The sequence below is a fragment of the Pleurodeles waltl genome, unplaced genomic scaffold (genome assembly GCF_031143425.1).
Source record: "Pleurodeles waltl isolate 20211129_DDA unplaced genomic scaffold, aPleWal1.hap1.20221129 scaffold_432, whole genome shotgun sequence".
In the NCBI taxonomy this organism is placed as follows: Eukaryota; Metazoa; Chordata; class Amphibia; order Caudata; family Salamandridae; genus Pleurodeles; species Pleurodeles waltl.
Window position 1 is genome coordinate 1 of NW_027150140.1, and position 13,380 is coordinate 13,380.

Here is a 13,380-nt window from a genome sequence, read left to right on the forward strand (position 1 = left end):
GCTTTTGGCCGATCGTGGCCGATCGGGGATGAGAGGGGCAGAAGGCAGAAAGAGCACAATGCTCTTGAAGCTGCTCTAATCCACCTCTCTCCCCGCCTTGGGTTCCATCTGGGTGTGTCAGGTGTTGGCCCATGGATAACAAGGAACTGGCTCAGTGCATTATGATTCTCACAAAATTAAAAGGGCCATCTATCAAGTGCTAACTCAAACACACTACACACTCTGGAACACATCTGTGTTAACAACCTTTATACCTTGTTTGAAGGATCAAGGACCCCTGTTGAAATCCCAGACCCGCGCACCCCTTGAGGGTGAACGCTTGGCTGTTTCAAAATTCAGTTTTACTGGGGGGTTATGATGGACTTTTCAAGACCCACGTCTGGGCAACATTTGAAATCATTCCCCCCATTTCTCTCAGAAATGCCTATGGTTCGGGGAGTAGTTGCTCCACAATCTTTCTCTTCCACCAATCAGTAGTATTTCCTTGAGAGCTGTTTACTATATTGAATCTTTGGAGGTAAATGTTCCTTTCATCTGCAAGCAGGCTCTTTTTAAGAATGTTTGCCATCATAGGCAGTGTAACTTTTCGCCCCCTACCTAGGCATTCTAATTCTCTTCCACCAAATCAAAGACATTGCCTCATTGTGCATATAATTGTGTGCCCGCCGTCCCCTGCTTTGTTATTGAGGCTGCCATCAATCGAATGACATCTGCCTGTGCCCAAGAGTAGTATTACTGATGAGCATTAAACTGCAGCCTACTGATTAAAAAATCACAATAGATGAAAAAGTGCAAGGTCTACATAGGGTTCAAACCTGCAGTCTTCAGATCCAAAAGAAGGCATGTTATCTCTTTCACCAGGAGCCTTTTCACATGGGGCTTCTTTCTATAATTTTCAAGAGAGTTCTAAAAGGTGGGTGTCTTGAACAGTTGTTCCTAAAAATCCTGCACAACCAATTTTTTAGACCCCTGCGACCCGCATCTTGACCCTTGAAGTAAAACTATTTTCACTCCAGAAAACAAATGTTGTGAAGTTTTCCTCCCTTGTTCAAAAAGCTTAGGCTTGGGAAACATTCAAAGGTCAGGCTCATAGAATCCAGGACAATCATTAAACTTTCTACTAGCCACAGTTGCTATCACAGCCTCCTTACCACAGAACGATTGTTGGATACATCCCGCACCGGAATGTTAATCCTACAAGAAGACTGAGATAATTAAGAACTCAAGTGCAATTACATGAAAAAAGGGACCGGCAACCCTTCCGAGCCAGATAGGAGTCGAACCTACAATCTTCTGATCCATAGTCAGAAGCGTTATCCATTGCGCCACTGGCCCCATATAAGAGCACTTTCCCCCTTCTCCTTCAGAGAGTGCTAGAGAATGCGCGCCCTCGCGTGTGTGTGTGTCTGTGTTTTAAAACGTCATTCTATCACAATATGTAACCACATTTACAACGCACACTGAAGCTGCAAGTGAACTTACCTGCCCCCCTGAAATTACGTTCTGTCAGGTTTTCGTAACTTACACCAAGGACCCTAGGAGAGAAAAGGACACAAGTGCCAGACCAAGCAGACCCAGCAGCAAAGAAACATTTTGAATAAGCATTAGTTTCTTACAGAGTCTGGTTCAACATCATCGTTTCCAGAGCTGTAAGGGGCTGAGCCTGAGGATTCCTTAGTAAGCAGGCCAGTACAACACTAAAGCGTTTATTATTCAAATACAGGTGAAAATTAAGACACCTTTTCATATGCTCTCTCTGCCCTGGAACCCACCACAACACCATCCCACTCCCACAAGCCATCACCTAGCCTACTGTGCAGCTGACTCACCTTTTCCATCAACGTTCCCCAGGAAGTGTGATGTCACAATGCTCTTTGCCTGTAGTCTGGACCATGAGCCTTTGCAACCTGGCGTAATGAAGATGCTTACAATGTGTGAAGATTTGGACCACAAATATAGGGAATAGAAGTGGATTGTTAGGCCTCATGCCTTATTGCCATGTGTCTCAGAATTGAATGCTTACTGGACCATCCAATCAGCGCTTTCAGGCCACCCTACGTCTGAAGACTGCAGATTCAGGGAGTGTATATACATTGAAGGCTCACCCATGAAGTGTGCTTGCTTCGGCGGCACATATACTAAAATTGGAACGATACAGAGAAGATTAGCATGGTCCCTGCGCAAGGATGACACGCAAATTCGTGAAGCGTTCCATATTTTTAAAAGCTTTCGAGAGAGAAAGGTCCTTTGTTTGCAAGTCTTCTAGTAATAATAAAGCAACTTCCAGTGCCTTCCTTCCCATTTGTATTTTTGAATTGGCCGCCCCTCAACATTCTTAAGGTGTTAACCGCTCCTGCAGGCCAATGCCAGTGCCCAGCTGCATTTAGCAAGGAAGACTTCAGCACTTCAGTGACCTTTCTTTCTATTTTCCAGCCTCCCTGTCATTATCCTTTACCCCGTCCCCCAACTCTATACTGTTGCCAGTGACGCATTGCTTTGTGGGAAGCTGGGCAGAGCAGAGAGAAGGGCAGGGCCTATGCAAATGAGGGCCTCTGGGCCATATGGGGACCCCCTTTTCAGCAGGACTGCTAAAGTCAGCCTTGCCACCAGATTGCTTGGTGAAGCTGGAAATACCAGGCCAGGTGATGCACCGGGTTCTATCGGTCCATTGAGGACCCATTGGGCCGGCCTCCCTCAGTTTCTGAGGTCCAAGAAATGTTCACCCTGCAACCTTTTAGAGAGGTTTTGGCCGATCATGGCCGATCGGGGATGAGAGGGGCAGAAGGCAGAAAGAGCACAATGCTCTTGAAGCTGCTCTAATCCACCTCTCTCCCCGCCTTGGGTTCCATCTGGGTGTGTCAGGTGTTGGCCCATGGATAACAAGGAACTGGCTCAGTGCATTATGATTCTCACAAAATTAAAAGGGCCATCTATCAAGTGCTAACTCAAACACACTACACACTCTGGCACACATCTGTGTTAACAACCTTTATACCTTGTTTGAAGGATCAAGGACCCCTGTTGAAATCCCAGACCCGCGCACCCCTTGAGGGTGAACGCTTGGCTGTTTCAAAATTCAGTTTTACTGGGGGGTTATGATGGACTTTTCAAGACCCACGTCTGGGCAACATTTGAAATCATTCCCCCCATTTCTCTCAGAAATGCCTATGGTTCGGGGAGTAGTTGCTCCACAATCTTTCTCTTCCACCAATCAGTAGTATTTCCTTGAGAGCTGTTTACTATATTGAATCTTTGGAGGTAAATGTTCCTTTCATCTGCAAGCAGGCTCTTTTTAAGAATGTTTGCCATCATAGGCAGTGTAACTTTTCGCCCCCTACCTAGGCATTCTAATTCTCTTCCACCAAATCAAAGACATTGCCTCATTGTGCATATAATTGTGTGCCCGCCGTCCCCTGCTTTGTTATTGAGGCTGCCATCAATCGAATGACATCTGCCTGTGCCCAAGAGTAGTATTACTGATGAGCATTAAACTGCAGCCTACTGATAAAAAAATCACAATAGATGAAAAAGTGCAAGGTCTACATAGGGTTCAAACCTGCAGTCTTCAGATCCAAAAGAAGGCATGTTATCTCTTTCACCAGGAGCCTTTTCACATGGGGCTTCTTTCTATAATTTTCAAGAGAGTTCTAAAAGGTGGGTGTCTTGAACAGTTGTTCCTAAAAATCCTGCACAACCAATTTTTTAGACCCCTGCGACCCGCATCTTGACCCTTGAAGTAAAACTATTTTCACTCCAGAAAACAAATGTTGTGAAGTTTTCCTCCCTTGTTCAAAAAGCTTAGGCTTGGGAAACATTCAAAGGTCAGGCTCATAGAATCCAGGACAATCATTAAACTTTCTACTAGCCACAGTTGCTATCACAGCCTCCTTACCACAGAACGATTGTTGGATACATCCCGCACCGGAATGTTAATCCTACAAGAAGACTGAGATAATTAAGAACTCAAGTGCAATTACATGAAAAAAGGGACCGGCAACCCTTCCGAGCCAGATAGGAGCCGAACCTACAATCTTCTGATCCATAGTCAGAAGCGTTATCCATTGCGCCACTGGCCCCATATAAAAGCACTTTCCCCCTTCTCCTTCAGAGAGTGCTAGAGAATGCGCGCCCTCGCGTGTGTGTGTGTCTGTGTTTTAAAACGTCATTCTATCACAATATGTAACCACATTTACAACGCACACTGAAGCTGCAAGTGAACTTACCTGCCCCCCTGAAATTACGTTCTGTCAGGTTTTCGTAACTTACACCAAGGACCCTAGGAGAGAAAAGGACACAAGTGCCAGACCAAGCAGACCCAGCAGCAAAGAAACATTTTGAATAAGCATTAGTTTCTTACAGAGTCTGGTTCAACATCATCGTTTCCAGAGCTGTAAGGGGCTGAGCCTGAGGATTCCTTAGTAAGCAGGCCAGTACAACACTAAAGCGTTTATTATTCAAATACAGGTGAAAATTAAGACACCTTTTCATATGCTCTCTCTGCCCTGGAACCCACCACAACACCATCCCACTCCCACAAGCCATCACCTAGCCTACTGTGCAGCTGACTCACCTTTTCCATCAACGTTCCCCAGGAAGTGTGATGTCACAATGCTCTTTGCCTGTAGTCTGGACCATGAGCCTTTGCAACCTGGCGTAATGAAGATGCTTACAATGTGTGAAGATTTGGACCACAAATATAGGGAATAGAAGTGGATTGTTAGGCCTCATGCCTTATTGCCATGTCTCAGAATTGAATGCTTACTGGACCATCCAATCAGCGCTTTCAGGCCACCCTACGTCTGAAGACTGCAGATTCAGGGAGTGTATATACATTGAAGGCTCACCCATGAAGTGTGCTTGCTTCGGCGGCACATATACTAAAATTGGAACGATACAGAGAAGATTAGCATGGCCCCTGCGCAAGGATGACACGCAAATTCGTGAAGCGTTCCATATTTTTAACAGCTTTCGAGAGAGAAAGGTCCTTTGTTTGCAAGTCTTCTAGTAATAATAAAGCAACTTCCAGTGCCTTCCTTCCCATTTGTATTTTTGAATTGGCCGCCCCTCAACATTCTTAAGGTGTTAACCGCTCCTGCAGGCCAATGCCAGTGCCCAGCTGCATTTAGCAAGGAAGACTTCAGCACTTCAGTGACCTTTCTTTCTATTTTCCAGCCTCCCTGTCATTATCCTTTACCCCGTCCCCCAACTCTATACTGTTGCCAGTGACGCATTGCTTTGTGGGAAGCTGGGCAGAGCAGAGAGAAGGGCAGGGCCTATGCAAATGAGGGCCTCTGGGCCATATGGGGACCCCCTTTTCAGCAGGACTGCTAAAGTAAGCCTTGCCACCAGATTGCTTGGTGAAGCTGGAAATACCAGGCCAGGTGAGGCACTGGGTTCTATCGGTCCATTGAGGACCCATTGGGCCGGCCTCCCTCAGTTTCTGAGGTCCAAGAAATGTTCACCCTGCACCCTTTTAGAGAGGTTTTGGCCGATCGTGGCCGATCGGGGATGGGAGGGGCAGAAGGCAGAAAGAGCACAATGCTCTTGAAGCTGCTCTAATCCACCTCTCTCCCCGCCTTGGGTTCCATCTGGGTGTGTCAGGTGTTGGCCCATGGATAACAAGGAACTGGCTCAGTGCATTATGATTCTCACAAAATTAAAAGGGCCATCTATCAAGTGCTAACTCAAACACACTACACACTCTGGCACACATCTGTGTTAACAACCTTTATACCTTGTTTGAAGGATCAAGGACCCCTGTTGAAATCCCAGACCCGCGCACCCCTTGAGGGTGAACGCTTGGCTGTTTCAAAATTCAGTTTTACTGGGGGGTTATGATGGACTTTTCAAGACCCACGTCTGGGCAACATTTGAAATCATTCCCCCCATTTCTCTCAGAAATGCCTATGGTTCGGGGAGTAGTTGCTCCACAATCTTTCTCTTCCACCAATCAGTAGTATTTCCTTGAGAGCTGTTTACTATATTGAATCTTTGGAGGTAAATGTTCCTTTCATCTGCAAGCAGGCTCTTTTTAAGAATGTTTGCCATCATAGGCAGTGTAACTTTTCGCCCCCTACCTAGGCATTCTAATTCTCTTCCACCAAATCAAAGACATTGCCTCATTGTGCATATAATTGTGTGCCCGCCGTCCCCTGCTTTGTTATTGAGGCTGCCATCAATCGAATGACATCTGCCTGTGCCCAAGAGTAGTATTACTGATGAGCATTAAACTGCAGCCTACTGATAAAAAAATCACAATAGATGAAAAAGTGCAAGGTCTACATAGGGTTCAAACCTGCAGTCTTCAGATCCAAAAGAAGGCATGTTATCTCTTTCACCAGGAGCCTTTTCACATGGGGCTTCTTTCTATAATTTTCAAGAGAGTTCTAAAAGGTGGGTGTCTTGAACAGTTGTTCCTAAAAATCCTGCACAACCAATTTTTTAGACCCCTGCGACCCGCATCTTGACCCTTGAAGTAAAACTATTTTCACTCCAGAAAACAAATGTTGTGAAGTTTTCCTCCCTTGTTCAAAAAGCTTAGGCTTGGGAAACATTCAAAGGTCAGGCTCATAGAATCCAGGACAATCATTAAACTTTCTACTAGCCACAGTTGCTATCACAGCCTCCTTACCACAGAACGATTGTTGGATACATCCCGCACCGGAATGTTAATCCTACAAGAAGACTGAGATAATTAAGAACTCAAGTGCAATTACATGAAAAAAGGGACCGGCAACCCTTCCGAGCCAGATAGGAGCCGAACCTACAATCTTCTGATCCATAGTCAGAAGCGTTATCCATTGCGCCACTGGCCCCATATAAAAGCACTTTCCCCCTTCTCCTTCAGAGAGTGCTAGAGAATGCGCGCCCTCGCGTGTGTGTGTGTCTGTGTTTTAAAACGTCATTCTATCACAATATGTAACCACATTTACAACGCACACTGAAGCTGCAAGTGAACTTACCTGCCCCCCTGAAATTACGTTCTGTCAGGTTTTCGTAACTTACACCAAGGACCCTAGGAGAGAAAAGGACACAAGTGCCAGACCAAGCAGACCCAGCAGCAAAGAAACATTTTGAATAAGCATTAGTTTCTTACAGAGTCTGGTTCAACATCATCGTTTCCAGAGCTGTAAGGGGCTGAGCCTGAGGATTCCTTAGTAAGCAGGCCAGTACAACACTAAAGCGTTTATTATTCAAATACAGGTGAAAATTAAGACACCTTTTCATATGCTCTCTCTGCCCTGGAACCCACCACAACACCATCCCACTCCCACAAGCCATCACCTAGCCTACTGTGCAGCTGACTCACCTTTTCCATCAACGTTCCCCAGGAAGTGTGATGTCACAATGCTCTTTGCCTGTAGTCTGGACCATGAGCCTTTGCAACCTGGCGTAATGAAGATGCTTACAATGTGTGAAGATTTGGACCACAAATATAGGGAATAGAAGTGGATTGTTAGGCCTCATGCCTTATTGCCATGTCTCAGAATTGAATGCTTACTGGACCATCCAATCAGCGCTTTCAGGCCACCCTACGTCTGAAGACTGCAGATTCAGGGAGTGTATATACATTGAAGGCTCACCCATGAAGTGTGCTTGCTTCGGCGGCACATATACTAAAATTGGAACGATACAGAGAAGATTAGCATGGCCCCTGCGCAAGGATGACACGCAAATTCGTGAAGCGTTCCATATTTTTAACAGCTTTCGAGAGAGAAAGGTCCTTTGTTTGCAAGTCTTCTAGTAATAATAAAGCAACTTCCAGTGCCTTCCTTCCCATTTGTATTTTTGAATTGGCCGCCCCTCAACATTCTTAAGGTGTTAACCGCTCCTGCAGGCCAATGCCAGTGCCCAGCTGCATTTAGCAAGGAAGACTTCAGCACTTCAGTGACCTTTCTTTCTATTTTCCAGCCTCCCTGTCATTATCCTTTACCCCGTCCCCCAACTCTATACTGTTGCAAGTGACGCATTGCTTTGTGGGAAGCTGGGCAGAGCAGAGAGAAGGGCAGGGCCTATGCAAATGAGGGCCTCTGGGCCATATGGGGACCCCCTTTTCAGCAGGACTGCTAAAGTCAGCCTTGCCACCAGATTGCTTGGTGAAGCTGGAAATACCAGGCCAGGTGAGGCACCGGGTTCTATCGGTCCATTGAGGACCCATTGGGCCGGCCTCCCTCAGTTTCTGAGGTCCAAGAAATGTTCACCCTGCAACCTTTTAGAGAGGTTTTGGCCGATCGTGGCCGATCGGGGATGAGAGGGGCAGAAGGCAGAAACAGCACAATGCTCTTGAAGCTGCCCTAATCCACCTCTCTCCCCGCCTTGGGTTCCATCTGGGTGTGTCAAGTGTTGGCCCATGGATAACAAGGAACTGGCTCAGTGCATTATGATTCTCACAAAATTAAAAGGGCCATCTATCAAGTGCTAACACAAACACACTCTGGCACACATCTCTGTTAACAACCTTGATACCTTGTTTGAAGGATCAAGGACCCCTGTTGAAATCCCAGACCAGCACACCCCTTGAGGGTGAACGCTTGGCTGTTTCAAAATTCTGTTTTACTGGGGGGTTATGATGGACTTTTCAAGACCCACGTCTGGGCAACATTTGAAATCATTCCCCCCATTTCTCTCAGAAATGCCTATGGTTCGGGGAGTAGTTGCTCCACAATCTTTCTCTTCCACCAGTCAGTAGTATTTCCTTGAGAGCTGTTTACTATATTGAATCTTTGGAGGTAAATGTTCCTTTCATCTGCAAGCAGGCTCTTTTCAAGAATGTTTGCCATCATAGGCAGTGTAACTTTTCGCCCCCTACCTAGGCATTCTAATTCTCTTCCACCAATTCAAAGACATTGCCTCATTGTGCATATAATTGTGTGCCCGCCGTCCCCTGCTTTGTTATTGAGGCTGCCATCAATCGAATGACATCTGCCTGTGCCCAAGAGTAGTAGTACTGATGAGCATTAAACTGCAGCCTACTGATTAAAAAAGCACAAAAGATGAAAAAGTGCAAGGTCTACATAGGGTTCAAACCTGCAGTCTTCAGATCCAAAAGAAGGCATGTTATCTCTTTCACCAGGAGCCTTTTCACATGGGGCTTCTTTCTATAATTTTCAAGAGAGTTCTAAAAGGTGGGTGTCTTGAACAGTTGTTCCTAAAAATCCTGCACAACCAATTTTTTAGACCCCTGCGACGCGCATCTTGACCCTTGAAGTAAAACTATTTTCACTCCAGAAAACAAATGTTGTGAAGTTTTCCTCCCTTGTTCAAAAAGCTTAGGCTTGGGAAACATTCAAAGGTCAGGCTCATAGAATCCAGTACAATCATTAAACTTTCGACTAGCCACAGTTGCTATCACAGCCTCCTTACCACGGAACAATTGTTGGATACATCCCGCACCGGAATGTTAATCCTACAAGAAGACTGAGATAATTAAGAACTCAAGTGTAATTACCTGAAAAAAGGGACCGGCAACCCTTCCGAGCCAGATAGGAGTCGAACCTACAATCTTCTGATCCGTAGTCAGACGCGTTATCCATTGCGCCACTGGCCCCATATAAGAGCACTTTCCCCCTTGTCCTTCAGAGAGTGCTAGAGAATGCGCGCCCTCGCGTGTGTGTGTGTCTGTGTTTTAAAACGTCATTCTATCACAATATGTAACCACATTTACAACGCACACTGAAGCTGCAAGTGAACTTACCTGCCCCCCTGAAATTACGTTCTGTCAGGTTTTCGTAACTTACACCAATGACCCTAGGAGAGAAAAGGACACAAGTGCCAGACCAAGCAGACCCAGCAGCAAAGAAACATTTTGAATAAGCATTATTTTCTTACAGAGTCTGGTTCAACATCATCGTTTCCAGAGCTGTAAGGGGCTGAGCCTGAGGATTCCTTAGTAAGCAGGCCAGTACAACACTAAAGCGTTTATTATTCAAATACAGGTGAAAATTAAGACACCTTTTCATATGCTCTCTTTGCCCTGGAACCCACCACAACACCATCCCACTCCCACAAGCCATCACCTAGCCTACTGTGCAGCTGACTCACCTTTTCCATCAACGTTCCCCAGGAAGTGTGATGTCACAATGCTCTTTGCCTGTAGTCTGGACCATGAGCCTTTGCAACCTGGCGTAATGAAGATGCTTACAATGTGTGAAGATTTGGACCACAAATATAGGGAATAGAAGTGGATTGTTAGGCCTCATGCCTTATTGCCATGTGTCTCAGAATTGAATGCTTACTGGACCATCCAATCAGCGCTTTCAGGCCACCCTACGTCTGAAGACTGCAGATTCAGGGAGTGTATATACATTGAAGGCTCACCCATGAAGTGTGCTTGCTTCGGCGGCACATATACTAAAATTGGAACGATACAGAGAAGATTAGCATGGCCCCTGCGCAAGGATGACACGCAAATTCGTGAAGCGTTCCATATTTTTAACAGCTTTCGAGAGAGAAAGGTCCTTTGTTTGCAAGTCTTCTAGTAATAATAAAGCAACTTCCAGTGCCTTCCTTCCCATTTGTATTTTTGAATTGGCCGCCCCTCAACATTCTTAAGGTGTTAACCGCTCCTGCAGGCCAATGCCAGTGCCCAGCTGCATTTAGCAAGGAAGACTTCAGCACTTCAGTGACCTTTCTTTCTATTTTCCAGCCTCCCTGTCATTATCCTTTACCCCGTCCCCCAACTCTATACTGTTGCCAGTGACGCATTGCTTTGTGGGAAGCTGGGCAGAGCAGAGAGAAGGGCAGGGCCTATGCAAATGAGGGCATCTGGGCCATATGGGGACCCCCTTTTCAGCAGGACTGCTAAAGTCAGCCTTGCCACCAGATTGCTTGGTGAAGCTGGAAATACCAGGCCAGGTGATGCACCGGGTTCTATCGGTCCATTGAGGACCCATTGGGCCGGCCTCCCTCAGTTTCTGAGGTCCAAGAAATGTTCACCCTGCAACCTTTTAGAGAGGTTTTGGCCGATCGGGGATGAGAGGGGCAGAAGGCAGAAAGAGCACAATGCTCTTGAAGCTGCTCTAATCCACCTCTCTCCCCGCCTTGGGTTCCATCTGGGTGTGTCAGGTGTTGGCCCATGGATAACAAGGAACTGGCTCAGTGCATTATGATTCTCACAAAATTAAAAGGGCCATCTATCAAGTGCTAACTCAAACACACTACACACTCTGGCACACATCTGTGTTAACAACCTTTATACCTTGTTTGAAGGATCAAGGACCCCTGTTGAAATCCCAGACCCGCGCACCCCTTGAGGGTGAACGCTTGGCTGTTTCAAAATTCAGTTTTACTGGGGGGTTATGATGGACTTTTCAAGACCCACGTCTGGGCAACATTTGAAATCATTCCCCCCATTTCTCTCAGAAATGCCTATGGTTCGGGGAGTAGTTGCTCCACAATCTTTCTCTTCCACCAATCAGTAGTATTTCCTTGAGAGCTGTTTACTATATTGAATCTTTGGAGGTAAATGTTCCTTTCATCTGCAAGCAGGCTCTTTTTAAGAATGTTTGCCATCATAGGCAGTGTAACTTTTCGCCCCCTACCTAGGCATTCTAATTCTCTTCCACCAAATCAAAGACATTGCCTCATTGTGCATATAATTGTGTGCCCGCCGTCCCCTGCTTTGTTATTGAGGCTGCCATCAATCGAATGACATCTGCCTGTGCCCAAGAGTAGTATTACTGATGAGCATTAAACTGCAGCCTACTGATAAAAAAATCACAATAGATGAAAAAGTGCAAGGTCTACATAGGGTTCAAACCTGCAGTCTTCAGATCCAAAAGAAGGCATGTTATCTCTTTCACCAGGAGCCTTTTCACATGGGGCTTCTTTCTATAATTTTCAAGAGAGTTCTAAAAGGTGGGTGTCTTGAACAGTTGTTCCTAAAAATCCTGCACAACCAATTTTTTAGACCCCTGCGACCCGCATCTTGACCCTTGAAGTAAAACTATTTTCACTCCAGAAAACAAATGTTGTGAAGTTTTCCTCCCTTGTTCAAAAAGCTTAGGCTTGGGAAACATTCAAAGGTCAGGCTCATAGAATCCAGGACAATCATTAAACTTTCTACTAGCCACAGTTGCTATCACAGCCTCCTTACCACAGAACGATTGTTGGATACATCCCGCACCGGAATGTTAATCCTACAAGAAGACTGAGATAATTAAGAACTCAAGTGCAATTACATGAAAAAAGGGACCGGCAACCCTTCCGAGCCAAATAGGAGCCGAACCTACAATCTTCTGATCCATAGTCAGAAGCGTTATCCATTGCGCCACTGGCCCCATATAAAAGCACTTTCCCCCTTCTCCTTCAGAGAGTGCTAGAGAATGCGCGCCCTCGCGTGTGTGTGTGTCTGTGTTTTAAAACGTCATTCTATCACAATATGTAACCACATTTACAACGCACACTGAAGCTGCAAGTGAACTTACCTGCCCCCCTGAAATTACGTTCTGTCAGGTTTTCGTAACTTACACCAAGGACCCTAGGAGAGAAAAGGACACAAGTGCCAGACCAAGCAGACCCAGCAGCAAAGAAACATTTTGAATAAGCATTAGTTTCTTACAGAGTCTGGTTCAACATCATCGTTTCCAGAGCTGTAAGGGGCTGAGCCTGAGGATTCCTTAGTAAGCAGGCCAGTACAACACTAAAGCGTTTATTATTCAAATACAGGTGAAAATTAAGACACCTTTTCATATGCTCTCTCTGCCCTGGAACCCACCACAACACCATCCCACTCCCACAAGCCATCACCTAGCCTACTGTGCAGCTGACTCACCTTTTCCATCAACGTTCCCCAGGAAGTGTGATGTCACAATGCTCTTTGCCTGTAGTCTGGACCATGAGCCTTTGCAACCTGGCGTAATGAAGATGCTTACAATGTGTGAAGATTTGGACCACAAATATAGGGAATAGAAGTGGATTGTTAGGCCTCATGCCTTATTGCCATGTGTCTCAGAATTGAATGCTTACTGGACCATCCAATCAGCGCTTTCAGGCCACCCTACGTCTGAAGACTGCAGATTCAGGGAGTGTATATACATTGAAGGCTCACCCATGAAGTGTGCTTGCTTCGGCGGCACATATACTAAAATTGGAACGATACAGAGAAGATTAGCATGGCCCCTGCGCAAGGATGACACGCAAATTCGTGAAGCGTTCCATATTTTTAACAGCTTTCGAGAGAGAAAGGTCCTTTGTTTGCAAGTCTTCTAGTAATAATAAAGCAACTTCCAGTGCCTTCCTTCCCATTTGTATTTTTGAATTGGCCGCCCCTCAACATTCTTAAGGTGTTAACCGCTCCTGCAGGCCAATGCCAGTGCCCAGCTGCATTTAGCAAGGAAGACTTCAGCACTTCAGTGACCTTTCTTTCTATTTTCCAGCCTC

General features: G+C 45.8%; 7 non-coding genes across 7 annotated transcripts; 5 read left to right on the plus strand and 2 right to left on the minus strand.

Moving 5' to 3' along the window:
• Positions 1–1,262: 1,262 nt before the first annotated feature.
• TRNAH-AUG (transfer RNA histidin (anticodon AUG)) lies at positions 1,263–1,335 on the minus strand. Its single transcript has one exon. It is a non-coding gene; the product is annotated as a tRNA-His (tRNA).
• Positions 1,336–2,114: 779 nt separating this feature from the next.
• Positions 2,115–2,221, plus strand: LOC138278278 (U6 spliceosomal RNA). Its single transcript, XR_011200663.1, has one exon. It is a non-coding gene; the product is annotated as a U6 spliceosomal RNA (small nuclear RNA).
• Positions 2,222–4,853: 2,632 nt separating this feature from the next.
• On the plus strand, positions 4,854–4,960 carry LOC138278252 (U6 spliceosomal RNA). The gene has a single exon (XR_011200637.1). It is a non-coding gene; the product is annotated as a U6 spliceosomal RNA (small nuclear RNA).
• Positions 4,961–7,592: 2,632 nt separating this feature from the next.
• On the plus strand, positions 7,593–7,699 carry LOC138278263 (U6 spliceosomal RNA). The gene has a single exon (XR_011200648.1). It is a non-coding gene; the product is annotated as a U6 spliceosomal RNA (small nuclear RNA).
• Positions 7,700–9,474: 1,775 nt separating this feature from the next.
• On the minus strand, positions 9,475–9,547 carry TRNAR-ACG (transfer RNA arginine (anticodon ACG)). The gene has a single exon. It is a non-coding gene; the product is annotated as a tRNA-Arg (tRNA).
• Positions 9,548–10,326: 779 nt separating this feature from the next.
• LOC138278274 (U6 spliceosomal RNA) lies at positions 10,327–10,433 on the plus strand. The gene has a single exon (XR_011200659.1). It is a non-coding gene; the product is annotated as a U6 spliceosomal RNA (small nuclear RNA).
• A 2,624-nt stretch (positions 10,434–13,057) lies between these two features.
• On the plus strand, positions 13,058–13,164 carry LOC138278279 (U6 spliceosomal RNA). The gene has a single exon (XR_011200664.1). It is a non-coding gene; the product is annotated as a U6 spliceosomal RNA (small nuclear RNA).
• The last annotated feature ends 216 nt before the right edge of the window (positions 13,165–13,380 follow it).